This window comes from Falco naumanni, chromosome 3 (assembly GCF_017639655.2).
Source record: "Falco naumanni isolate bFalNau1 chromosome 3, bFalNau1.pat, whole genome shotgun sequence".
Lineage (NCBI taxonomy): Eukaryota > Metazoa > Chordata > Aves > Falconiformes > Falconidae > Falco > Falco naumanni.
This window is the reverse complement of record NC_054056.1, coordinates 94,144,333-94,170,807: the sequence shown is the minus strand read 5'-3', so window position 1 is coordinate 94,170,807 and position 26,475 is coordinate 94,144,333. Positions and strand designations below refer to the sequence as shown.

Sequence of the window (26,475 nt, the reverse complement as noted above, 5' to 3'; positions counted from 1 at the left end):
TGGTCTCCCCATGAGTCCCTGCCAACCCAGAAACCTTAAAAAATGGCCCCACTTGGCCCAGGAGCACAGGACTAGCTGATATGAAAGGCCATACAGATGTTTCAGAAATCCTTTCCTCCCTCTTACTGTGCATCGGTTCAGTCAACACTGAAATGCAGCCGTCACCCAGTAATCTCTGTAAAGTGGTCAAAGGTCTTCAGGTGGAAAAGCTATATGGTATTAATCAGTTATTGTGTTCCCTATAGGAGACAAAGGGATTGCATTAAGGAGGAAAAACTTTGTGGAAAACATAAATTGTTCTATCAATACTGAAAAGAAACTGGGCACACGATTAATTTTCAAAGAAAATAGAAAACTTACTACTTCATATTCATATTCTGCTAATCCTCTTGACTCCAAGGTTAAGCCTAACCAGCTGTGAATTTTATTGAGGTTACTTGTAAATCTTAATTTAAGAAGCTCTTTAATTTTCAATTAATATTTTTTTTTTTTTTTTTTTTTGCAATAATCATATTGCTGCTCCCAGTGTATCTCTGATACTTGAATTGACAGAGCTGGCCAGCTCTCCTGACCTGTCTGCTGCATCCTGGCATTCACTTGTCTGCTTGTATAACCCTCCGTGCACATTTCTGCTGCTCTGCATTACTGATGTGTGGTGGTGGGAGGTTACACACTGCAGAGGAAGACAGAGATATTGTAAACACGTTTACTTCATGTTACTGCCTTTGGCTCTCCTCTTGGTGATCCTTTGTGTCAGAAAGACACTCTGCCCACTATAAGAAGCACGCTTGGTTTTTAGGATGCCATTTCTCTTCCAGAGAACCTCCTGACTCACCCAGTCCACTGCAGGTGTCTACATCACATAGACCCTATGCATGGATTTTTCAAACTCCATGCGCTAAGGCCATTTATCTTGCGATCCTCGGAGAAGGCTGTTCCACAGGCTTCTCTGCTCCAGTGGTTAGAGATTTGCTTCTCATTCCCAGTCAAAATTTATTCATGGCTAGTTTACACCCATTTGTTCCTGTGCCAGCATTGTCCTTCAGTTTAAATAGTGTTTCTCCTTCCCTAGTGTTTACCCACTCTGATGTATTTATAGACTACAACCATATCCCCTCTTGGCCTTTCTTTAGCTAGGCTAAACAGCTGAGTGCCTCTGGTCTCCTCTGAGAGCACAGGCTTTCCATTCCCTTATTTGGCTTAAGAACCCTGCTCTGCAGCCACTGCGGGCCAAAATCCCTTCTCCTGAGCACGCTTTCCTGGCCACGTACTACAGTAATCCAGGTGAGCCCTCATATCTCCAAAGCCTTGTACAACCTGCTGTGTTGTCACTGACAGCAACAATGCCTCTCCCTCCCTGGGCTCACCAGATCAGTCTCAGCGGATTCATTAGGAAGCGTCATTTGTCTCCTGCAGGTCGTATCATACTGGTGTTTTCCAGTTACCTTACGGTTATATAAAACCCTCCTGCTCCATCATTTCTAGTTAAAAGCATCAATTCTTCCTACTGGTCCCTCAGAAATGGCACTTTGTAATAAGGAGTTCCATCCCATTGCACTGTTCTGGTACCAAACCCATTCCACTCCGCTTGTGCAGTAGCCTAGCTATCCAGCCAACAGCGCCCCTCACCTTGGCGCCGCCGGCAGCTGCAGAGCTTTGAGATTACGCATCATGACTATTAATGGCAATGTTAAAAAAGATCCATCCCGAGACTCATCTTCAAAGAGACCTATTGCAACCACCTTCCACCCGAGACCTCCGCTTTCATTTCAACCTGTGATACTTACAGAGGAAACATCTGTCTGACCCTGCCCGGCACATCCCCCAGCAGGAATGATTTACTTCGATTTTACCTAAGTGGTTTTGCATTAACCTTTCTACCTGCATCTATATATCATTAGAAATGGAAGCTTATGCGCTGGTTTGAAAGCCAGGGCAGGCAGGCTTTCTATGGAGCTTCCATATAAGGCCAGTTCTGCCAAGAAAGTTCAGTTCTAACCTCTAACATTTCTACAACTTCAGCCTGAGATCTCTCTTCAGCAGGACTTGCCAATTGTGGTGCTCAAGACGGGGTGTTAGCAGACGTGTTTTGCTCTGCTTCAGTCTCCCAGCGGGTTATGAAGCCAAATTCATGATTCAAATGACTAAACTCATTATTCAGGCTCAGTACACTTTTTTATGGGAATTTGGAATGGGGTGAAAATTCTTTTGTGCTCTGGCCTGTGTTCCTCAGATTTTGGCCTGCAGAGGAATAGCAAAAATGATATTTGTAACCTTTACATTCAAAATGGGTGAGACTATAAACATCTTGTAGTCCTAAAACAACATTCCTGCTAGTTCTTCAATTAAGACTGCAAGACTTCTCCCTCAACATCTCCCTGCCATTCCTCACAAAGATCTGACTGTCTTCTGTTCTTCTTTATGCCAAAGAGTTTAGAGACTTTTGGAGGAGTTGGTGGTGACATCCCACAAACCAAAGAAAGAGCTACTTCTCTTTTAGGCTCAAAAAAAGCAAGAGAGGAGAAGTTACTGAATATTTGGCTGGCCTTTTGGTAACAGGAAAAGCAGTCCTTGCCCTCCCTCCCCTGAACCCATTCAGGCTTTGGAGATCTCTCAACGTTATCAGCTAGTTCTTCTGAGTGTGTTGCATAAATGAGAAGTGAATGATCCTCCCTTTAAAAAGATGAGGAAAAGATCAGAAATATCAAATCAGTCTAGTTAAGCCTGTTCTCTGCATCATAATTTAGCTTTTTTATTAACATTAGAGTATTCTCTGATCTGAAGAATAAGCTTTCACCTTTGCATACTGAGGGCTGGCTGACAAGCCTTCACCTTGTGCCTGCATCTGAAACTTTGTAAAGCCAAGGACCAGCTACCCCCATGATGCTCCGGACTTCATCTTATCCACTTGGTTGACAGTTATTCAGCTGCAGCTCCAAGAATAATTGATTTGAGGATTTGTCTGCTGAGCAATCAGGCAGAAAAGGCTTTAATTTGGCATGAGGTTGCATTTTCCAGCTCTTTTTGCTAAAATGAAGGAACTCCGCAACCACAACAAATGATATAATTGAATTTGACACTGGATGTTGAACAAATGGAGACCGTGTTCTCCTCAAGCAATTTTGTGAAACTAGCCTCTAATATTTCTATTTCTGCCCGAAATCAGCCCATGAATTTGGAGTTTCCTTAGTCACTGTCTAGGCTTCAGAGATGGTATTGACTAGATTTCCACAGTTTGTATGGACACAGCTAAATTTAGGTTTCTGAATATGGAGTTAGATGCCCCCTGCTTTCTGCTGGTAAGTAATGGGGGGAGTTTGATATTAAACTAGTAACCTCCTGAGCTTCTGTTAAAGGATATAACTTGGAAAAGGTTGTTTCTAGATTCAAAGTATTTAGTGTGTACCGACCTGCACACGTGCTCTGACCCAGTCCAGCCTCCTTGCTCTATTTAGGCAGCACTGGGGGCTCTGGCTGTGAATTTCCAGTGGAGGATGCCTTCCACCAAGGAAGCTCCCTGCTGATCTGAACCCAGCAGAGGGAACACTTTTGCTGTTCTTTGCCTTTCCTGTCAGTACAGGGCACAGGCTGAAGATGAGCAGGGCCAGACAGATGGGTCCCCAACACATACGGAGTTCATGATATCAGTCAGAGACATCCCTGGGAGCTGCAGACCCCAAGCCACTACACAGGCTAGTGCAGAGTCACAGTGTGCAGCCAGGTGCCCGGAGCCAGATTTCTCCCCCTCTCCTCTGCCCTCCTCCCCTCCTGGAGAATCGTCTGTTGCTGAGAAAAGTTGCATGTAGGAAGCATCCAAGCCAAAAACATAGGGAGGGGACTGTACCAGCCTGCAGCTGCTTAGCATCTCAAAGGGAAGAGTGAATTCTTTGTATCTGGCAATCAAGATGCAGGCAGTCACTTTATTGACAGAATTAGTTCATATTCCAGTCCATCATGTGTACAGATAACGCACTCTGAGATTAAGCTACTGTAGCAATAAATTTGCTAACCTAATTTTAAAAGATAAAAGCTCCAGTGAAGTGAGGCTCCACTCCATTTGATTTCCAACGCTTCGGAGGAGCCAGCAAGAAAGCCCTCCCTCAGGTAGCTGCTCCATGCCTCCAGCCTCCTCCTTCTCAAGCAAATCTTCCAGGGAAGGAAATAGAGCAGCACTAAAACTTCCCTCCCTCTGGGTACCAGCATCTGCTGTCACTCTTCACAGCTCATGTGAAAGGTCATATGGAGCAGGGCTTGGAGAAGCCCTTTGAGCAAAATAAGGAGTGCTGTCCTGAACCAGGAGAGCTGCCTCCCCTTGCCCCCTTCCCCACTTCTGCAGTGGTTCCTCGCTGCCCTTCTCTCCCCATGAGTTTTAGATAGCAGCGAGCACAGCCAGCACAGCACAGCCCCCAGACCTTACTGGTCTGGAAACAGGGACACCCTCTGAGTACTGGTGGCACAGGAGATGCTGATTCCCGCAGGCTATTGCAGCTCAGCAGCCAAAAGAGGCACCAGAAGGAGGAGGGAGAGAGAAGCCTGTGGCACAGCAGTGCTGGGCAGACATCTCAGGGCTTTGTGTGTTTTTCAGTGTGAGGGATGGCTGAATGCACTGGGCATCACACAAGATTGGATGGTGTCTGGGCATTGCTCAATACCTGCAGGCCTCGTGTGGCAGCAATATAGGGACAAGTATTGCAGCCAGTAAGGAAACCCCAAGAGCTTGACATTTCAAGCTGGGTGGCAGCTTGGACCTCAGCAGAGGAACTGGTGAACTTACCCATCTCTGCAGCCTCAGAAATTAAAATGGCTCTACCATGGTGTTGCCAGTGCCTAGGGAAAGAGGTGGCTGCATGTGCATGGGGCAGCTAGGCAAGGAGGCAGTCAGGTGTTTTGTGCCCCCTGCCCTCCAAGGCATCACAGGTCTTAACAGGTCATTGATTTTCACTCATGATTGAGCTGCCTTGCGTTGCTAGTGGGACCAGAGTTTCTTTTGCAACTTAACTGAATTAAATTTTTCTGGCCAGGCTGCAAGGATGGCATTGTTAGAAACCACAGGCATGAAGCCCATGTAATGTTGGTGGCAGTAGCTTTATTTCTCTTGGCCATGCCAGATGAGTCTGCAAGTGACACCAAACTTTCCCTAACATTTGGTTGTCTTTATGTCTGAAAAGGCAGTATTTACATTGCAGGCTCTAGCAGTGTGCTCAGTATGTGCTAGTTTAACATCATTAAGGACATAATCAGCACAAAAAGACATCCTTGTGTGGGTTATGTTGTTTTCCTTTATGAAGGTCTACATGTATGATGCTGCAAATGGTGTGCTAAAAACATCTGCAGTAAGGTGATGGTGGCATCTTGTTAGAACACCCTGGGAAAAAATACACACTGCTCCTTTATTACCAAAATCCAAATAAATTAGTGCTGTTTGTGCTGTCTCAGTGCTTCCAGTGCACTGCAGTTCAAAGGAAAATCACATCAAAAATGTAATGTTTTCAGGCACTCCTGCCTGTCCATAATTGTTGCCTGTACAGAAAGCTACTGTACCCTATGTAATTGCACCAGCTTCACAACTGGCCTCCAGCCAGCAGCTGGGGTCCACCCCAGTTCTAGATGTGAACCTCAGACAAAGTTTTCAGGAAGCCTTCAAAAATACTAGTTGGTGATTTCAGTGGGGTTCACCAGGACCTGCTCCCCAGGCTCTTCCTTCACCTGCTTATTCTCAGACTCCTAGGCATTTCACCATGTGCAATTTCAAAGAGGAGTGTTTGTAATTTTTTTATGAACCAAGATTGATATTAGGCAGTTGCACGGAAAAATGCTTTTTGCCTGGGCTCTTTGGCCAATATGCACATTGCTTACAAGCTCCTGTTTGAACGAGTTGTCACGCAAGTACATAAACCACTGCACTTAGAGAAGCCTTTTCCTTCACTCCTGGCTCTTGGACCAAGCAGTTTCAGTCATCCTGCACAGCTCCTGGAGGTGGTCATCAACTCTGTGCACAGCACATCCATGCTATCGCCCACCACCTCTGCCTCAGCTTGTCCTGCCTATCCTGCTGTGATTTTTATTTTGTTGCGCTTCATTTGACTAATGACCTTTTTCTCCATTTGCATGTGCCTAAGGAGCTGCAGTGACTGGTAGGATGCAAGGTGGAGTGGATTATCCAAGCCACAGCCCCTGGGCAGGGCAGTGTTTGAGGATAGCAGTAGGGCAGTGAGCAGGGTTTGATGAGGGCAGGTGTTTTTGAGAAGTCTCATCAGTTCTCCCTCAGCTAAGCTGGAGGTGTCCAGGCTCAGTTCTTTGGGATCCTCCAGAAATGCTGCTTGCAGCTGCTGGGCTTCGCTCTGGTGTAAACAGCTACTGCTTCACTGACCTAAGGGAGAGAGACAGCTGCATGATAGGGGAAGATCTGGCCTGCTTCCATCATGCTACATTGTCATTTTCCACAAAAGCATTTACCAGCAATTGCTCCAGCCCCTTGCCAAAAAAGAGCAGTTTTTCTTCCTTCAGATAAGAGTGAATGTAGGACTCGAGCCACGCCATGTTCTTATACATGGCAGTTTCTCACAATAAATGTCTCACATGCACAGGAAGGAATCATAATAGAGGGACCAGCACACACGTCACGGTTTTGATTGTAAACTTCCAGCTCTGGGAAAGAGATGAGAAATCTTTATGTTGAATTATAACTGTAGATATTTCCTTTTTCCTAAGCTAGTGTCTGTTACCATGGCCACAACCTTCAGAATTTTCTGGCTTTTCTAGAGTCATTAATAGGAGTTAGAAAGAAGATGTTTAATTACATTCTTCTTATTCCGTTCAATGGGTTACAGCTGACATTTTATAAATCTTCAGTAAAAAAAAAATGAATTTTTATTGTTTATCATTTTCCTAGAGAAAAACAGCAGGAGTTAATTAATATATGCCAGCGTGCACTTTGTCTACAACTTCTAAATAGAGGTGAGGAAACCATTTTTTTTTTGACAGCTTAAAGGCTGAATATTAGACTGGTATTAGCAGCAGTCAGAGTTAGATGAAAATCATGCTGTAGAAATTAGACCAGGAGCTTCCAGTTTTTGTCCTGGTCACCAACAGCCCCAAAGTACCGAGCACGTTCTTCGAAACCTCTGTTTTCCACCCAAAACAGTGTTGAGCCAGGGCCCTTCTCTCCATGTACTTGTACATCACCAGCAGATCCCTGCACGGGCCCTGCAGGAGCCCCTGGTAGCTGCCCAGCTGCTGTGACTGCAGGTACGCTCTCAGCATCCCCACTGTGCAGGCAAGCCTCTAGGATTTATTAAAACATGAGACCTCACAAGAAGCTTCTTCTCCACCACATCGTGGCACTTCTGGTTTGTGAAGAGACAGTAATTTCTAGGAGATTGCTCAGTCAACAGGACTGCAGTGGACTCATGGACTGTTCTTGGTCTGTTCGTCTTAGGCAGTGTTACCACATGTGTCACAGTATAGATCCGTTTATTAAATCTTTCTGGACAGAGAAAACCAAATATAGGGTTGCCTAAGTTCAGCATTCTGTCTCTAAATGGTGATGACCCCAGCATGTCCTGAGAGCCTTGGCATGTCCCTGTGTGTGCCTCCCCACTAGACTCTCCCAGGTCCAAGGAGCAACGAGTTTCTGAATCATAAGAAAGCGCACATATGAGGTAGGTGCTGAGTCCTACTGAGACTGGTAGGTAACTTGGGTTATGCTGAGAAATGTGACAAGAAGGCAGCCTCTGGCTTCTGCATGCTTCCAGGGACAAATGGCTGCTGAGTGGGGACTTTTGGCTGTTTGGCTTGAGCTTGTTTGGATGGAGGTACCCTACTTCTCATCTCGCTCTGACTTGCAGTGTCTAAACTTATTTGGGTCTGTGTCTTGCTGCGTTGTGCCTGAACTCTTCACAAAATCCTTCCCTGATGGACTGAAGTGTTGGGAAGGTGAATGCCCTAGAGGAGTGGCTCCCAAGATGTGAATTTAGATCTGCATATTCAGGCTGCTCTCCCATTCTCTGCTGAAGACAGTTGCTCTAATCCAATGCTGTTTAACTCCCTCTTTAGTGTTTACTTGACTTGGAGGTGTTAGGTATCACCTTTTTGATGAGTTATGAGATTTCATTGTTTTACTGTTGTTGCCTGGCTCCTCTTGGTGTTGGAGTTTGCTCTAGCTAGTATTGCTGCTAACTTGAAGCTATTCATGTACTAAGCTGACCATAATCTCAGCAGCAATTATGCTAATGACACTGATTTAGAGATTTTGCAAACCAGGGCAAAGGACACTGCTGCCTTTCCCTCAACAGCAGAGCGCAGGCTATGGAAGGAGACCCAGCATGGGATTCTCACTGAAACCCCAAATGGAAACAGAAATGCCAAAAGAAGGATTTTAGGTCAGGGTCAATGACTGCAGAAAGTCCCACAGTGAGAGATGTGGTCAGTGTATAGCAGCTTCTCACCATCCTTGCTACCACGTAGTGCTTACAGCATCTCCACCGCACAGCTGTCTCTGGGCGGGCAGGGGAATAACTGACCAACAACAGATGTCCCTCTCAGCAGTGGTGGGGAGCAGGCTAGCTGCCCAGCAGTCTCTTCTTTGACCATGTGAAGCTTAGCTGTCACATTTTTGCCTTTATTTTTGGTTATGCCATTATTTCACTAAGTTGCAATCCGTTTTGTTGCTGCAAAAGCTGCTTTTGTCTATGCGGTCTATGAAATTACATGTCCCCTCTCATTATTGCATGCCTACAGTACACTACTATCCAAAACTCTCATTTTCCTACACTTTTTCCCATTCACCTGTTTCTCAGAGGCAGTGTCATTTCCCTTATGGCAATGAGTCCAGCTGATAGACAGCTTGAGCTTTGGAACTGGTTCTTCTGCAGCAGTAGTACAATTCTACAGACTTATCTTACAGAACACTGTGAAAACTTAATACCGAGCTACCTAGCCTGGCTGAGTTAGTGTAGGACAGAAATAAGTACCTCCACAGAGCAGAAACACAATCTCCCTGGAGCAGGAGAGAAAGCAGGGGAGGGTCCCTGCAGTGGGCAGCTGAATTTTTAGGCAATCTCTTACTTAAGGCACATTTTTAGTTTGCAGTCACAGAAGAGAAGCAAAGTGCCCAGCTTCCAACATCTGCTTCACACTCCATGCACGATTGAGCACATCTCTCACTGCAGGAGCTCAACAGACTTGCAGCGCCAAGGTCACACGAACGTGCAGTCAGTTCCGTGTAAAGCAGCTCTGATGGCTGACCTCGGATCTGTCCCATCTAGCAGATCCGAAGGACCCATTTAGTTGCCTCCTCAAGGCATTCACAGTTCAGTCCAGCATCCCAACTCTGCAACCTGCTCCCCACGCTGGTTCATACTAACCTATCTGGTAATCTAATCAGGGGTCTCTTGTTTTATCTTCTTGAAAGTGTGACCATCTTTCTATATTATTTAAGCTAATGTTGTATATATATATACACATATGCACACAAATATATACACATATATTGTGTATGTATATATATCATTCATACATGTACATATACATATATTACATGAAAAGATAAAAGTTGATTTTCAAAGTCAAGTAGTTGGAAAAGCTGAAATTTAGGTGATCTGTGATTTCACCTCTCAGCTCCTCTATCTCGCACCTATTTTCATATAATCAGAGCTTATATATTAATGCAGTGAGATGTGCCTTTCCTTTATGCTTCATTTTTGTGACACGCCTTGGAAACTAGTTGCAGAAATTCAAGAGGAGATCCCTTTATGAATGAGCAAGATCACTCTGGAGAGGTGGCATTTACTTGTAATTCAAAAGCTGTGCACCCCTGAACCTTTTATTCAGTGCTTCTCAAACCTAGAGAGAGTCTTTACTTGCAGACTGGTGGAACCTCCCCTGCACCACCACCACCACCACCCCCCCCCCCCAAATAGTCTGGGTGTTTCTGTGTGTGAGCCATACAAGGGGACCCACATTACTGTCCTGTCAAGTGCAACTTTGCCCATTTACTTGAGTATGGGTCTGTGAATATCTCAAGAAATATCTGGAGAGCTTTCTATTTTGAACAATCCAATCTATGTGTCTTTCTCAGAAACAATAAGATGCACCCGGACATCCTTGTTCCGTGGTGAGTACAATGCACCTTTCAGTAGGGCGTCAGTGTGTTTCTTGAAGATCTCATTGAGGAGCCATAGTTTCCTCAGTGAATGAGATAGTCTGCATATTTTTCAGTCACATTTTAATTAAATAAGTTTTTGTTATCAGCTAGCTTTGTAAATAAGTGGGTTTGGAACATATAAGAGCTGCAGAACTCCCAGATGAAAAATATAATTTCCCAAGCAGCCATTCAATGGAGACAAGAGTAGTAATCTGCTGAGGTAGACTTCTGCAGAAAAAAAAATCAAGAGAGTAATGCTTTTTCGTTTAAGCATACTTTCAAAGTTCCTATGTTCCATTTTTTAGGGAACAACATACTGTTGAAAGCAGTGATGATATTTTTGTCCCTTATTGCATCCATTCATTTGGGCGTTAGTTCTGGCAATGGTATTGGAAAAAACAGTCTGTGCTTTGTGTATAATGTGTGTACATGTAATGCAGTGTGATAATATAAATTTAAACAAACTGTTCTTTCATCTCTGTGACCATTAGTATGTTGGTAATTCAGCAGATATCCATAGAATGACTCTCAGAAATGAGAGGCGGAACCATCCCAGCATTGCATCAAACCTCTGTCAAAAGTAGAATTTTTTTGTTCTCCAAAATGTAGCTCCTGTCATCATTTCTCCAGTCCAGCTACTGCATACAAAGGTTGATTTGTTTCAGCATCTTACATATCTGAAGAACAAACAATTTAATGACAAAGCTGAGCTGCCCAATTGTTCCTGAGCATCCTTACTTACTTTGGGCCCACTTTAAAGCCTTGCCTAAAAGGACTGGTATTTATTTCATAAAGAGTAAAATTAGATTCTAAGTGAAATATGTAAAATACTTGGATGTCCATGTTTGTGATTCCAAGGGGAGCTGGGCAGCACATACTCTGCTCAGTGTAAGGCCCCACGTGCCACCTGGTGCCGAGGGCATTTGGAGGTACGTCCTCAAGTTGTTGCTACGTGTTTTGCCTCGCCAGTCTAGTTCTGCCTGCTGCCCTGGGGCAGGAGGAACAAAATTCCCTGCATGTCTGCATCAATGAACAACTCGAACCCCGTAGCAGATAAGATGCTGACAAAACTGAGCATCTGCTTGGCTGTGAGGTGTTTAGATCTGTTACAGCATTCAGGAGTTGCCTTCTCATTTCTTCATGCTATACTTCATTGTCATCAATCAAGAATTAGATAAGTGAACACATGTGCATGGATTACCTGCCCATATAGCGTAAAACAGGTGTCACCATCATGGTTTAAGAATATAAGAGATTTGTAAGGGAGGTAATATTTTTATTAGATCGGTTTATATATATATATATACACACACACATATACATATGTATTATGTATATATACTGTGAAAAAACAAAATGTACCGTTGGCGTATACTGGTGAGTGTTACAGGCTGGCATCTACATGGAAAAAATAGATTACAGTCTGGGCTGGAATGATGTCACACCTGGAAGTAAGTTTTTTCCTGAGGTCTCCCACTTGGTTTCAAGTAGCCTGCAACCTCACCCAGTTCACCAGCAGAAGTCAGTTGTCCCAAGAACCATCAGGTGAAATCAGGCTTTGCCAAAGCCACCCAGGGTCTTCAAAATCACTGGGTTCCAGACCTGTTTGTCACCACATACAATACAGATCTTCTAATGCATCTTCTGCCTCCTTTAAAATGAGGAAGACGAGACTGCATAAGGTCTGCAAGTCAGAATGAGCTCACAGGGACAACTCAGAAGTATAGAGATGTATAATCATGATTAGGAAAACGTTCCTTGTATAATGGCCACTCTGATACTGGCTGCACAGCCCTGATCCTGAAAAGAAGGCCCATATAGAAACTTTAAAAAAAGCCTGAGGTGTCTAATACTGACCAGGGTCTCAGGTCTGGCACAGTTCATGGCCCACCACAGTATGCCTCTCACCACACTTCTACTAACCTGCTGCTTTTCAGGTGCCAACTGCCTGTCCTGCTCCATGGAGGTTAATGACCACCTCCCCTCCACTAATATCTCTTCGCTCTGCTCCAAAACGTGCTAATTACCCTTTTCTGTCATGCTTGCAGTTCATTAACAACAATTAATTTACAGGCAATCTGTTTCTCTCCTGCGCTTAGCTTGGGGCTCAGTGCTTTGTTGGACCTGCTAAGGTACCTGTGAAACTCCATTTATGTTTACCTCATTATGTGGTCAAATGTAAGATTCAGGAAGACATTTATTCACAAATACACTTTCTTAGCAGTGGTTTTTAACTGTTCTCATGCAGTTCTGCAGTATTTACCCTTTACTGTCCATATCGTGTGCAAAAGAGGGTGAGGACATGCTTTGTGCTGTTGAGGTAAGGGGTGGTAGGTAAGGTGGTAGGAGCACTAACATAGACCTCCAGCCAGAAAGGAAACCCATCATTGGATTTCCAGGTGCATATCTAAGGAGTGGGTGAAGAAGGGTACACAAAACTTGTATGGAAAGACCTTTTTTTCCCCTGCATAAGCAACAGGGAAAATCTAAGTGATGAGACTTCTGTTATTTGATAGCAGCTCCCCAGCTTCCAGCTTTGTGCTTGAGGTGGCTGCAACGACTGTTGTGGCAGGACTCCAGCAGACTATGTCACTGCCAGTGTGGCTCCTCACCTCTTGGGCAATACAGGATTTTACCGCTCAGTAGCCTCATGCAAAATGTCATTTTGGCTGACCCAGCAACATGGGGACTGTCCTCCTTGTGCTCATGTTCCTGGTACCCAGTAGTCCCTGTTAGAGGCCCTAGTATGTCCATGGCCCAAGCTCCTTTGGAAGGACGGATAGATACATGGGCAAGAAGATTGCTCTCGGGTCTCTGTGAGAGAAATCAGGACTTGTTCAGGGACTAGGGGTTGGGGGCTTACCAGAGGATGCTCCCGCCCACGTAGCACTGATGCACACTTATTTCTGCGCACATATAAAATTCAGAGTACAGGGATCCCATCATTTAAGTGAAGTACATGTAGTTGAACTTTGGCCTCTACTGCTTTGACTACAGCAGAAAACAAGGGTCTAAAAATAAGGAAATGTTTGCCTCTTGGAAATTTTCTAAGCAATTAATCTAAGAATTATTGATGTTTCTAATTTTGTCAGCACAGGGAGGACCATCAGTCACACTCAGAAATGCCAGCTCTTTGCTGATAACTCATAAATGGAATGGCTTTTTAATGAAGTTACCAGAAGAAAGGTTTGCTGCCAAAATCAAGGATATTGCTCTATCCCACTCCTACTTCTTCATCAAGGAAACTTCCAAGAAAATTCTGGCCTTCTCCCAAAGTTGCTGTGTGGTGTTTTTGTTTTTTATTCTCTTTTTTATTATGATTTTTATTTGAGTGCCTCAAAACCAACTCCAAAACCAACTTTACTGCCAGCCTTTTAAAAATCAGAGGAATTACAAGATACGGTGATAGGAAGTTTCACAGATTAGTATGAGATCACTGAAACCAGCTCCCATCTGATCACAGCTGAATGAATGATGTGTGGGTTTGAAGTGTGTTCATGATATGATAATAGCAACATCTTTCAATTAGGTTGAGATCAAATGGATCTTACTAAGTGCTGGGTGGTAAACTGTTAATAAGTGACTGTTTTATCATCCTGCGGAGACTAATGTGAAAACATCCTTATTTTAATTTAGCCGAGTGATACATTTTAGAGCACTTTGCAATGAAATATGTAACGTTTCTTCATGAATGGGTCCCTTTTCTAGAACATTCATGAAAAAGTAATAAGTTCCTCGTAGGGAACATCCTTTTAATAAAGAGAAAGCAAGTAGAAAATTTAGAAGTTATATATATATATATATATATATATATATATATATATATATAAAATATATATATATATTTGCATAGTTATCAATTTCTTAATCCTTCTTGGAGGATTCCTTTGGTTATTCACAGGAGTGAATTTCTTTGGCAGTTCTCTGATTTAAGTGACTGTACAGTGAATTTATTAGAACATTAAGATGTGAGACATGTTTGGTGGAACAGGATGTGCTTTTATTATTGAATAAATGATTTGTGTGGTGATTTTATATGGCACTTTATAAACAGTGGGCTGATTCTTCAGTGTTCATCCTGTTTCTAAGCAGTGGAGCTTCACTGGTTTTCATCACATTGGTAACAGAGGCAAGAATTAGGAAATATTTGATGCATAAAGTGAGAGAAAGCGTGGAGTGTCCAGGGACTGCGCTAGGACAGAAGTTATTGGTGAAGATGATGTGGAAGAAAAGATTGTCAGCCGAAGTTAACGACATCTTAAAAGCTATATGTAACAAGCAGTGAGAGGGAGACATTTCAAGTACAAGGCTTTTATTTTTATAAGGCACAATACTGAGAATGTAAGGGGTTAAGGTTACTGTAGAAAGAATGGGGTATATGGAGCATACTGTGCAAGAAAAGAAACTGGAACAAATAATGCCACAGATAGAGATTTCTATCCGTGTGATTATGATTACATAAAAGCATACCATTGCTGAATGGATCTGAAATGTTTGCCATCATGTAACTGGTGAATCCTCCATTAGCCACAGGCATAAAATTCTGATTAGAGTCAGCATCTCAACCATTCACGTACGTTTCCACTCCTTTCCATTTCTGAAAAGTATTGTTTCCCAGGAAAAAGAATTAGATCATCAAAATCTGAATTTCTAATCAAATGCTGGTGATGCTGCTGCTCTGAGTTCAGAAACTGCCCTTATAATGGCAGAGCCGGTACTCTACCACTAGGGCAAAAGCAGCAAGGCAAAAGTATGGTGGATGAAATGGTAATAATTTGCTAGGAATTAGATACAGAATAAGTCTTCCCCATCTATTTCTTTTGGATGATTTAATTAGAGAGACAGAGAAATTAAGCCCATAGATGGATCTCCTTCCAAGGTTTCCAAACCCTGCTACTTCAGTCACAATAGATTTCATTGTCAGGATACTGCTTCGGCACATTGTACAGTGCGGGAAATGCCAATCCTTGGAAGCACTCATAGTAGGAACAGAAATATGGAGGAAACAGAGAAAAAATTAAGAGAAATTATATGAATGGGCTTCTTCAAATATAATAGAAAAAGTATGAAAAATGGGGTTTGTTCTAGGGAGCTAAGAAATAGTAGTGAAAAGTAAGAGATGAAGGAAAAATAAATAAAATGTCAAAGAAAGAACAAAATTTTATACAATAACAGAAAAAATAAATTTCATAGAAAGTGAAAAATGGGGAGAGGCACTAAACGTTGCATACAAGAAATCTCAGAGAAGCTGACATCTTGAGAACACCAAAGAGGCAAAAGTAAACCGGCCTAAAATTGTAATAGTATCAGCATTTCTATTTATTTACAGTCACTAGGAAGTGGTGAAAAGTGGTATTTTATTCCATGTTGGACAAAATCTGGTTTTCCTAAAGTCAAACTTCGGAAAGAAATGTTCTGGTTCTGCCACTTCTACTTTTCTACAATAATACAAATTGTTTGTTCTTCACATGAGAAAAAAATAGTTCATCTGAAAACAGTTATCTGATGAACTTTGTTTACTTCCTCAGAGGATGTTAATAGTGGAGCCAGAAGTGCTGTTAACCCATTCATTTGTGGAGGAGTTCATCTTAGTTGAATTTACAGAAAATTTTCAGTAATGGCAGAAAAGTTTTCAAACCCGTAATTCAGATTTTTCAGTCTAGATTCAGTCCTAGATTTTATACAGTATTTCTCACTGCAGTTTGTGTAATGCTTTGAACATTTTGTTGAATTCTTGCAAACATTTTTTTTTTTTTACTACAATCTGTATTATGACCATATGACGGATGCCATTACAAAGGTTCCTTTGTAAAACAGTATTGTTTATGAGTGGCTACTAACTACACTTAATATTGAGAACTGCTAGGGTTTTGCTTATTGATAACAAACAATAGTAAGAACATAAAGATCATGCAAGTATTTGTTTATATGTGTGTGTGAGAGATGGACAGAGAAGCACAGCAAATTATTTTTGCACTTAATTTGTAAAATGTTTTTCTATGCCTCTTAAGGGAGTTTTCTTAGCGACCTTTACCATGTTGCTCAAACTCCCAAATTCATTCCTGTTGAGTAATTTCTAAAATCGGGCAGCACACTGATATGTGTATGAAATAGCAGTCGGGTAAAACACGGGTCTGTTTTTCACAGCGGGCTGTCCGGACTGGATGTCATTCTGACTTTTGAAATGAATACAAATCAAAATCTTCTTCCAGTAACCTCATAGATCATATCCAAGCTAATTTTCCCATCAGGTTAGTACACAAATGATGCTCGGAGGGAACAGAAAGCAGCATCTGCACATTGAGGGCCTGTTGCACACCCCAAGATCCAGCCCTTCTAGGTCAGCTGCCCAGGTAGAGTGGGGGGAAGCAGGTACCCTGAGGTGGCTTGGGTAGTCACCAGATTGTTAGGAAAAAAAGGAGATGCCATCATCACCAAAGGTAACCACATTCTTGCCCACGGGAAACTTTTAAAGGGGCAAAGCAAAGTGCCTGAACTGCAGTCCGTGGCTGAGCCCAGCAAGCAGACTGGATTGCTGGAGCAGCTTGGAGGCAATTATATGGTGTTCCTGTACCTCATCTGCAGCATGAAGAATATATCTGTGAAGATAGAGCTTAAAAAACTTTATAAAGAAATTTATAAAAAAGATAACAGAGACATTGCCTTGAACTAGAATTAAAATGTTGTTTTATTTCATTGGTGCTGAAGTGCTTCGTGTCAATAGGACTTCTCAAATAGAATTCAAATCATGATACATCTGGATGAAGTTATCTTTTGAAAAAAAATAGATTAATCTTCTTACTAATGTTCAAGATCAGACATTTATCATGAAACAAATACTTTATTTAAATTTTCAGTCTAAAACCTTTGTAAAATGAAAGTAGTTTACTGCACTGTAATTTGGGAATTACAAGTTCCCTTCAGTTGTAGAGGCTGTAGGCTGTGCCATATGTCACTGGGAGCATGTTTTCTTATACTTTCACAGGAAAATCTTGGGTTTGAATGACAAATTGCATGAATTTGGCAAGACAGCATGGAGAATAAAATAGAAGTGGCTAGCCTCAAACTTCCCTAGACAACTAGGAGCTAGAAACTTGCTGTATGTCATTGACTTCCATGAGCAATGCTGAACAGTAGAATATCACCCTGTTCTCAGCGTTACATTCTGCCCTAAGTCATTAATACAAAACAGATGGCTTTGTTGTTGATTAGAGCTGGTTAGAATCTGAAATTCCCTTTCCAAAGGAAATTTTGGCATTTATATTTATTTTCACTGCAAATTGGAACAAAACATCAAAATTTCCTGGTGGGATATTAAAAATGATCTGGAAACAATGAGTTATTTCACTTGATTGGCAATGAATTGTTTTCTCAATAATGTCAAAACCATTGTAGTGCTAAAATTAACAACTCACATAAATGCCAAAACAAAATTAATAAAAAGATAAAGTCACACTGAAACGTCTTGCTTTGTTAAAAGGAAAAGATAAAGTTGAAATGATAAATTCTGACGTTTTCCCAGAATCTGTTTTCCTGAATGTGGCACATTTCCACAAAACACTTTGGTATCAGCTAAGCTGCATTAGCTGATGGAAATGGGTTCTACTAAAAAAATATTCACCCAGTGCTGTTCTTCCAGGGGTAGTCATTCACAGACTCTTCTTGCAAGTTCAAGGATGTAAAAAATCTGAGAAGTAAGACATGCACAAAGAGAAAATCAGTGCTTGATCTGCAGTTTAGAAACTTCTCTGAAAGCTGCTGTAAAAGACTCCTACAAGCCCTGCAAAATTCCTGTAGTCATCCATGTCACCTTTTATGTTAGGCCCCGTGTGTTCAGGCTCACTTGACAATGCTAGGTGCTGGACAAGTCATCCCTGGCATGGGCCATCATATTTATGAACTTGTAAACTCTGACATTATCTTAGTGCATCTTGTTTCCATCTCCCCAGCAGAATTCTGGTCCTGGCTGCCAGAACCTCCCACTCCCACCCTCCTGTTGCCTACTTTCCCAGAGAAAGTTCCATTAAATTTCATCAGTACGGAACAAAGACTCACAGTTACTCTCCAGGTAGGAACCTTCACCATCATTCCTTTCCCCATCACAAGAACATCTTTAAAAATATCTAGTTTGCCAGTTAATGACTCTGTTTTTTTCCAATATCATGCTTTCATTTTATCTGTCAACACCAAGTCTCTGCTGTGGGGTAGGAGACCATCTGTTAACAATTTTTTTAAGGGTAGAGTAATGTCAGTCTTTGGAAGTCACATGCTATTTATCTACAAAGATTAAAAAAAAATCAAGATCATGAATTCACATCAGCTTCTTGTGTTACTTTGTGCAACAGTAGCTTTCTGCATCAGTTTCCACTACCCTCCACCAAGGTGTTGCATATATGGTTACACAAAAGGACCGAACAAGATGTAGGACAGATTAGAAACCTGATAAAGTTGCTGCTAGATGAGTTCCATGACTGGTGCGCTTGGGTGCATTGGGGAAGATTATGTTTCTACCGGTGAGTGCCTTACACAAAAGAGAGAAGCACTTCAGAAGAAAAGGGAATAAACCAGGTTTGACATGGCTGGAGATGTATCAGGATAAAGACAAATTGCAGTGACACAGCTGTGTAGGAAGGCTGGCTTTTCTAAAGCACTTAGGCCCCCATTAGGTACCAAAATAAGTGGTCTTATTTTCTGGGAGGTCTCAGTTTACTGGATACAGATGCTTTCTGAGAAGCTGCCTATTATACAGGTGCCCAAATGGAAGATGTGTTTCTTCGAGAAGCCTGCATTTAATTGTGGGTGCTGAACACCTGAAAAATGTGACCTTGTACATTTTAGGATATATGGTCCAGAAAGAGATTGTTAAAGATGTTTTAGGTTCAAAAGTTGCTTTCATTATAGGAGACACAATAACTGCAGAAAACGTGTCCATCGTTTGGATTTTGGTATACAGTCTCCTTTTGAAAGTATGCTGCTAGATAAAGTCACCTCCAGCTGGAATGGGCTGGGAGATTTTGCCAGCTCCCCTGCTGTTAGCTTAACACCCATGTTTATAAATACTGCGAATGTCCTGTGCTTAGTGAAACAGTTGCACGCAGTAAAATCTGGAAAAGCAGCCTCCTGAGGGCAGATGTCCTAATGCACTCTGCTAGCAAAGTCTCTCTTGCCCTTTATCATATAAAATTAGGCAAAGGTAAACATACTTCTACAAAAATACTATTTCCATAGAGTTTGAAGAAATCAAATATATAAATACATATCCAATTCCCAAAAGAGTCATCTGAAGTCTGCCAAGACAGAGTTAGTTATTTTAAAGACCTTAGATGATTCTACCCAGGATTAATAAACATTTTTTTCTTACCGAGCCTGTGGTAAACTGTTGTTTCTCAGCTCTTCACAAATTAGTGATTATGAACCAAAATAAGCACATGACTACCAGTATGATTTTTATTGTAGTGAGTACTTAAAGAATGAGAAAGAAATTAAATTAGTGAGAGCCCCTGGGAGTGTGGGAAGAGGGCTTAACCAAATCTGTGTGAGTTTCCCCCCTTTTGTCTGGTTTCTGTTGTCTTTTTCATTTCCTTATGTCTCATTAAGCAGGGAAAACAAGCTTGTTACTTTCAAGCTGTTCTGGGTGGGTGAAGCCTTTGCTGGTCAGCCCTGGGGGATGACTGGCCAACACTTACTGCATCATTTTTCATACTGCTCATAGGGTGGTGGTCCTCCGCACCGCTGCCCAAAGCACTCCAGGCAAAGCCCAGGGCACAGAGAAAGGCCAGAGGGCCAGACACCCCTCATGCGCACAGGGGGGCACAGGGCCCCCCATGCACCCACTTACACCTTGGTTGGTCACTGTAGGATCTGGGAACGCTGATTGCTCTATACGGAGCTCCAGTAGTCCCTTTGCTGGCTGTCCTCAGTGCCTGCCTACCCCTGCATGAGGATAGAGGTTACACCTTAACTGAGCAGAAAACCTTCCTGAAGGTGCTTAGGTACACTCTGAAGCAGCAGAGATTTTGTGTTACCTCCCCTGTGTAACAGCCAGGCTCCCCATGCAGCAGCAGCAGCAGCAGCAGCAGGTCGTTGATCACCAGTAGATTAAGAACAGACCTGGTTAATGTCCTGGCTCAATCAAAATCTGATGGGTGGAGGTGGAGCGAATGGATCCATTACATGAGCAAATGCACAGCCGCTCCTCTGGGTAGATGTATGCCGAGTTTCAGCTAGGAGCAGTTTCACAGGCCAGTTCTGAGTCCTAAAAGCAAGGCTTTAAGATGGAGAGAGTGACCAGCTGTGAATGCGAGAGGAATTGCTGCACAACACGCCATGCTGTGCAAATCCACACAGCGTGCTTTTTTGCCCCAGCTCTCAATACTAGAAATGCTCACATCTGGTCATTTTTCTTGTACCACACACTCAGCCTTACAGGAAAAGTTGTGGAAACAGGGACTTTCTCTGGAAGCCGCAGTGATGCTGGAGGCGATGCAGAAATGAGGGGGTGTGAGGGCATCACCGCTGTCCCTGCTTAGGGCCAAAACACTGCTTACTGGTCTCAAAATTCCAGCCAAGACTGTGGGCATTGCTGAGAGTAACACGATAAGCACTAGGTGCTATCTAGCTAACCCACTGATGCTGAAGACCCTGATAATAATGTACCAGCATTTATTGACAGGGGCACTACCTTTCTGCTCCTTCTCCCCCCTCCACCCCCACACCAGCCCTCATTGCTAGAATGCACAAAGGGATCACGGTAAAGAGAAACAGGAGATGATGTGGAGCAGCTGTAGCATTTCTCTGCCGGGGCAGACCTGAAGGGATAAGAGCCTGGGCTTTTGATGTTCAATATCTGTAAGCGCCTCCAAGTTTGAAACACGTGAACTCTCTGCAGCTGCTCCTGCTTGGACTGCCCACCTCAACTAAAACACAGAGCTATAAAGGCTTTACTTTTATTTCTTGTCTTGAGTTTCTCCTGGGGGGCTTTGACAGAACAAATGCTGTCAAAGGAGCGACTAGGAGCACCTTTTGTAGGGGAAGGGTCCCCAGTAATGGGGCTGGAGGAGCAGGAAGGTGACACAAAACAAAACAGTGACTTGCAGCAGTGAAAACGTCAGGAACCTGGAATCAAACCAAGAGACCCACACAAAATGAGTGAAATTTATTGTGATGAGCAGTACCAATGAAGTACCAATGGGTAGCTGGATGATACATGTGTCCCCTGTTACTTCTATTGACAAATAAATCATAAACACTGAATGATGATCCCACCCACAGCCTTTCCTCTGTTTTTCCCCCCTTCGTTTCTTCACTTTTTCTTCTTTAATGTCAGCTATAGTTTTAGCCAGAAATTTTACTCCATAGTATGTGTTTCAGGCATTGGGTACTTGTTATACTGCACTGCAAATCTTGTGTTCCTTGTGAATATGGATAAGAGAATGTCAGATTTTTTTAATGAATTTTGCTCATGAATTCTATCCATTTTTTGCTGTTTGCCAATATAAGCAGATAAACTGAGGATGGCAAAGCTCAAAATTTTATTCTGCATATGTTTATTTTTTTTGCTAAGTCCCTCTGTGATTTTTAGTAAGTTTGGTTTTCTTTCAAAAATATGTTTCAAGACACTGCTTTTAAAAAAATTAAACAAAAGCCTTTCTTGGCAAGCATTGCCACACCGGTTACTCAAATGAACATGTGAAAACAAACTAGAAATGGCCAGAAGGAAACAAAGTGGCTGCTTCCAAGAGCCAGCAGGGTAGTTTTTCTCTGAGACCAAAAAGAAAAACTCCCTTGACTAGGTAGCACTTGTGCTTCATGACGTGAGGCTAAAATCCAAGAAGTTATTCTTCCCAGTGCTGCTGCTGCTCTAACCAAAAGCACTGTGTCCCACAAGTGGGATCCTGCACTGGCACTGAAATTTCCAATGGGAACGTGGAGAGCAGCACTGGAGGTGTCTCTGAGGTTGTGAATGTGAGAAATGAGAGCGATGTGAAAGAAGAGCACTCTGCCTGACCTGCACATCAGCAGCTCAGTGAACCAGTACAGGGTTGGGGCACATCAGAGATCACCAAACAGACTTTCCTGCCTTGCTCACCTGAGTAGCACTGGAGAGCTACAAGACGACAGACAGTGCATTGCCCACATTTACTGTTGGGTTTTGATTCATGATTCATGATTGGGCCATGTCAACACTGGTGTTCCAGCCACAGGGAAACATCATACCCAGATGGGAAGAGAATGTGTCATTTGAGATAGCTGCTGCTTTGAACCATCTCATTACATAGTTTGTACAGCAGTTAGCAGTATTATAGCCTGAAGGAATGACCGACCTTATGAAGGAAACTTGAATTTTATACCAGAAGGCCTTGAATTTTGTAAATGCACATACCTTCCCCCATTCTGTAAGGGCGTGGACAAGGTGGAACCAGAGGTGCGTCTGGAAATGTGCATGCATTGGATCGCAAATTACAGCAGAACTTGCAGAGACTGCCACATGCTGTAATTGGTGAACCGGCATCTGGAATCTGAAGCTTTACCAAACAATGAGAGCAGCTGGCAGAGGAGGGAGAGAATAGTTCTAACTCTTTGAAGTGCTGAGAACAGGGCATAGTTTTGGCCTGGAAGCCCTGGGGACACATCCCCAGCTGAAGTCCCATGCTCTGAGATGCACTGCAGTCTGCCCCTGACATCTCCCCCTTACCACAGGGTCAGGGGATGCCACGCCACAAGGTTTGGTCAACCAGAGGTTTGGTCAACCAGAACAGAGCAGCACCCCTTCTTTGAGCCTGTGGCAGGGCAGAGTTGCACAAGGACAGGCAGAGAAGCAACTGGAAGGAGTGGCAGAAAGTGACGGCAGGAGAATTCAGCTTGCCGGAGCCCAACATGCTGCACTGCGGGGGCTGGTATGAGTGACAGAGGATGACTGCTGGTGGGTAGGACAGGAAAGAAAGTGAGATCCCTGCCATATCCAGATGTGTAGAAAGCTTGAGAGATAGATGGTGTGTATGAGTCCACTTGTCACATGTCCAGGTTTTTAGTAACAATCAATAGTTACTCTGGAGGAAAAATGACAGCGGTAACACGGTGGGTGGAGAACCACCGGGTCTGCAGAAAGCACTAGTACTGCAGGCAAGTCATTAGGCATTGCCACGGGGGGCTGACTCATGCTGGAGCGCTGCTTTCTCCCAGCTGTCAGGTAGCAGCGCTGGTTTAGAGTGATGCTGTTGTCCTGCTCAGCCTTTGGTTCGTTCCAGCGGTCATCAGGAACTTCAGCTGCTTGGCAGAGATTGAAATCCCATGGTTGCTAGTCTCAGGGAAATTCTCAAATTATGTGTTAGAAATGTTAAAGACAGCATTGCCCCCATAAGTGGATTATTTCTTGGAAACAGGTCAGACCGTGTGTGTAAGAAACCAAGAAACAGCAGTTTCTGAAGAACACAGCCATAATGCTAGTCAGATAAGCTGGTACTGGTATGTCCATCATCCAGCTGCCTCTCAGCTGCGCTGGAGAAGTGTCCTGCTCACTTCAGTGCTGTGTTGCTGAATCTTTCTCCACCTGTGCCCCAGAATTACCTCTGTGCACACCCTGTGGCTTTAGGACCGTATAAACCAGCCACGTAAAAGGCTTCTTGCATTGTCCAGTGTTATCTCTTTACCACTGACAGATTGCTCCCTAAAGCTCAAGGTTTTTTTAATCTAGTGCTTTGTAATTTGAAATTGTGGAATAGCACTGAAATCACAAAATAGAGCTTTCATTGTTTCTTTCTGAAAAGTTTTCTGCCTTTATTTTTGCACAGTTGGTCTCTGTAGCCAAACCTATGGTGTGATTTGTCTTGCTATCCCCACTGCAAATATATCAGGCAGGACTTCTCTTCAGACTGGTTATTTACACCTTTCAGGTGCGTTGTACCCTGTTAGCTATGAAATACCCAATATTCTAAATTCTCCATTTTTAGAACAACAGTTCTCTGAACAAGTGCCCCTTTCTCATTATACTTTTTCTCAGCAGTGGACTTTCTTTCAGAATAAAACCTAAATCAGAATTAAAATCAAGATGTCTTGTTGTCTTTGGCAGATTGAGCTCAATCACACAAAAAAAAAAAAAGAAGAAGAAGAAAAGAAAAAAAGGGTTGTCTTTATATGATGGGTGTAAAGTTTGAAGAGTGAGAGCGTTCTTAGAAATGTGTTGCTAGCACTTGCTTATTATAGCGAACCCCTAACAGAAAAAATGAATTTGATTTCTTTTAAGGAAATATGTTTCGATGCTTGCATTGCATTCACACAGCAATGGGTCAGCTGCACCCTCTCAGCTGCTGCAGCATCCCAGCTCCTGCAAGGCTGTTGCTTAAACAGGCAGTTATGTTTGCCTTATCCCAAAGTTTCAGATCGAGCAAATGAGCAGCAGCAAACCGCTAACAAGAGACACATGACAGAATAAGTGTTCATTGCCTTTCTGTTGGGTCAGTTCTCCCTGTTTGAGGAGAAGGCTGTAACAGCACTGATGTCCTGTCTGCAAACAATATATTGCACTGCAGGGAAAGTCAGCCAGTGTGGTGTCAGTTGCTGTTTCATTTATTTATTCTCTTAGGTGCTGAATTGTCACAGCCCGTTGTCTGTCAAACAGCTGTCTTCAGTCTGGTCTTAAAAACTTAGCACCTAGACCTGATTAGAGCAAGTTCAAGTGTTTACTTTATGGAGCAGGGCTTGTGCAATTCGTACAATAATCAGTGAACAGATATTCTTTCCATAGCAACCACACCGCAGCAATGCTTTCCTTTCGGGTCTTCTGTGGTTGTTGGCTGAAATGGTATCAATCCTTCAAGCCATAAACACATCATATTCTTTTACCAAACAATATTGCCTTCAGATTAAGACCTTAATATTTTTGTACGTCAGATAGAAAGTCATTCATACATATTATGCCTAACGCCATTGTATCAGAGGAAGAAATTGTAGAAATGCAACTAAACATAATCATTAAATGCTTAATTTGTCTTTGTTTTGTATACCTACAACATCCATTTCTCATTATTGTCAATATTTTACTTTGCCACTGCGATTGCCGTTAACTATTTACTTGCTGAATTTCAACATTCAATCATTTATTAAAAATTTGAAATCTACAGAGGTGATAAAATGTGAAAAAATGCCTAAAATCAGATCCAATTTTGGTTTATTCTGTGCATGTATTGCTGTCATTGTTAGCTGACATTCCCTTAGCAGACTGTACTTTGCCCATAATCTAATCTATCCTGAAGAGGCAGGCAGCAGTGTATAAAATGATTACAAGGATCTTCAAGTGTCTTCAAGGATTTTCTGTACTTGGGCTGCAAAACCATTTTGATCTGCTGTTGATAGAATGGGCACAATAAATCCCATTGTTATGGCTCCTAGAACACCACCTATTAATAAGGAACAATCTGGAGGGCAAGGAACATGATACAAATTCATCACAAGTGGACTCAGAAATAATCTGACTGGTTTTGACTGTGTTGCCTGGCGTCACAGCAGCTGTGACTTCCAACCCCTTGCTGCAAGTCACATATGGTTAGCTCTCCCTTTCTGCCTGGAGAACACAGGTTTTTCTGGTTGTGATGTTCTGCTCCTACCTACCTCCAGCTACTCTGAATTTTTTATTATTCGGCAAAGATATGTTGCACCTGCAGCCATGTGCAACTATAAAGGCATCATTTTGGGGTCTGAAACACATTCTTTTTGGCTGCCTCTTGAAGGCCACTGCCTGTGTGTTATCTCACTACTTGATTTTTCACAAGATTCTGGACCAGCAGCATGCAAGCCAAGTTTTGCGCTCTCGAGTGTTTGAGATACTAAAAAGCAGCAACCGCTTATATCGCTAATGCCAGCTCGCTCCTACCGCAGGCGCTTTGCACATCAGTCACGTATCTTCCCTTTCTACACTAATGCTCTGAAAAGTGTGCAGCCCTTGGGCTGTGGAATAGCTGCTGACCATGGGTGTGGGTGGCTGCTGCCTGCTCTGGGGGTTTTACTGGTTTGTTTTGTATTAAACTGGTGCCACTCTTAAACTAAGCCTGGCCACTTCACTTGTCCAGTTGCTTTTCCATCCCGCTGGCAGACCCTGCTCATGTTGTTTTGCCTGACACAAATCCGTCTGGCTGCCCTGACGTAATCCGTTCACTCGACTAATTCCCAGGTTGTTTATAATGGACCCCATCCAACACCCACTGAAGGCAACGCAACCTTCAGCTGCCTCAGCAGCTGTCAGACCAGGCCTATAAAACAGGGACTTTTTGGCTAATTTCAGGGTATTTGGAGCTTGGTTTACTTGAAAACTGTACAGTATGTTTGGATTGGGAGGA

The 26,475-nt window shown here is 42.9% G+C and overlaps 1 protein-coding gene across 5 annotated transcripts in view; it reads left to right on the top strand.

Moving 5' to 3' along the window:
- The window catches only part of NCALD (neurocalcin delta), a 57,996-nt gene that overhangs the window by 14,476 nt on the left and 17,045 nt on the right, over window positions 1–26,475 (top strand). Inside the window, exon 2 of one of the 5 annotated variants that reach the window (XM_040586733.1) lies at window positions 18,097–18,212. The exons of 3 other annotated variants lie outside the window; for them this stretch is intronic. The gene's annotated coding sequence lies outside the window, so the exon portion shown is untranslated. Of the gene's footprint in view, window positions 1–18,093; window positions 18,213–26,475 lie in introns of all 5 variants that reach the window. One more of the 5 variants, XM_040586732.1, reaches the window with a different exon arrangement.